Here is a 2,051-nt window from a genome sequence, read left to right on the forward strand (position 1 = left end):
GGGGCCGCTGGGCGGGGGGGGGGTCACCCCGTTTGATTTAGAGAGACCCCCGATCGCTGGGGGGGTGGTGTTATCTCGGGGCGGGGGGCCCGGCCCGGGAGTCGAAGCAGTACAGAAGGCGGGGGGGGTCGGGGCTTCCCCATGGGGCCGCTCCCTGCCCCGCGCTCCCGGCCTCACCTTCCTGCCAAACATCGGCCGAAAAGGCTGTTCTGGCAAAAACATCCCCGCGCGGTGACACAATTGCTCAAGGGGAACATTTGCCCTTCTTTTCCCTGGCACGGCTTGAGGCGATTTCCCGAGCGGAGCAGTGGCCACAGCCCAGGGCCGGTGGGACAACCTTCGCCTTCCCAACAAGAGCGGCTGATCATCCCTGGAGCGCAGTCAGGATGCGGGACCAGCCTCACGGAGCCGCTTGGGGAGCCCCCTCGGTGTCCCCGCTGCCTTGGGGACCCCCCTCCTGGTGCCCTGTGCACACCGAGCCCGTCACTGCCCTGACCCCTGTCATCTGTGGTTGGACAAACCCTGACGGGGGGAAGCTGCCGCCTCCCTCCTTCCCTCTGTGATGTGCTGGGAAGCCGCTCTGCTCGGTGTTTCTCACTTTCCGGGCTGTGCTCGGCACGGCACGTCTGCCCTACTTTCCTCCCCCGAGGATTGTTTATCCGACTAAAGGATTAGTGGGTCTCCAGTATCACAGAGGAGCAGCAGCGAGGCTGAGACGTGGGGGACGAAAAAGTTGCCTTTGGACCTTGGGAGATGCTCAGAGCAGGAGCGATGTCAGGGTGGGGAGAGGTTCGGCCCCTCCAGGCTGCCCTCAACTTCCCCCAGACACCTGAACACCCTGGATAGATGAGATCATGGTGTCCAAGGGGTCCCATTTCCCAAAACCAAGTGTTAATAGATGAGTGGGGGCAGTGAGGAGGCAGCAGCCAGCCTGACAGTGCCCCAGCTCGGCAGGGTGTCCAGCTCAGTGACAGCCAGGTGTTGATGGCCGGGTCTCTGAGAGCCAGCATGCTGCAAACACACTGCAAGCCCACTGCTGGGCATCAAGTGTCCATGCTGCATATCAGGCAATGGAAGCAGAAGAGAAGGAAAGCCAAAAATCCATAGAACCAGTGGTCTGGGGAAGATTCCAGCTCCGGCCTAGCAATGGGTTGGGGCAGTTGTTCTGTGACAGACAGTGACTGCTGGAGGAGTGGGGAGGAAATCTTTCACTGAGTCCAACCTATGATCAAACATCTCTGTGTCAACTAGACCATGGCATGGAGTGCCACGTCCAGTCTTTCCTCAAACACCTCCAGGGATGATGACTCCACCACCTCTCTGGGCAGCTCATTGCAATGTCTAATCACCCCTTCTGTGAGGAAATTCCTCCTAATGTCTAGCCTAAACCTCTGCTGGTGCAGCCTATGTCCTCTTGTCCTGTCTCTGGCTGCCTGAGAGAGGAGCCTGACCCCCACCAGGCTCCCCCCTCCTGTCAGGGAGTTGCAGAGAGTGCTGAGGTCTCCCCTGAGCCTCCTCTTCTCCAGGCTCAACAACCCCAGCTCCCTCAGCCTCTCCTCACAGCACTTGTACTCCAGTCCCTTCCCCAGCCTCCCTGCTCTTCTCTGCCCCTGCTCCAGCCCCTCCATGTCCTTCCTGACCTGAGGGGCCCAGAGCTGGACACAGCACTCCAGGGGTGGCCTCCCCAGCGCTGAGTGCAGGGCAAGAATCCCTGCCCTGCTCCTGCTGCCACACTCTTCCTGAGCCAGGCCAGGATCCCTTGGCCCTCCTGGCCCCCTGGGCACACTCTGGCTCCTGTTCAGCTGCTGTTGACCAGCACCCCCAGGTCCCCCTCTGCTGGGCAGCTCTCCATCCACTCTGTCCCCAGCCTGTAGTGCTGCAGGGGGTTGCTGTGACCAAAGTGTAGGACCAGCACTTGGCCTTGTTGACTCTTACATTGTAGGTCTCTGCCCATCAATCCATCCTGTCCAGATCCCTCTGCAGGGCCTTCCTACCCTCCAGCAGATCCACACTCCCACCCAGCTGGGGGTTGTCCATGAATTTAATAAGGG

Source organism: Empidonax traillii, unplaced genomic scaffold (assembly GCF_003031625.1).
Source record: "Empidonax traillii isolate 1590-97213 ecotype Southwest subspecies unplaced genomic scaffold, ASM303162v1 scaffold2140:size64023, whole genome shotgun sequence".
Lineage (NCBI taxonomy): Eukaryota > Metazoa > Chordata > Aves > Passeriformes > Tyrannidae > Empidonax > Empidonax traillii.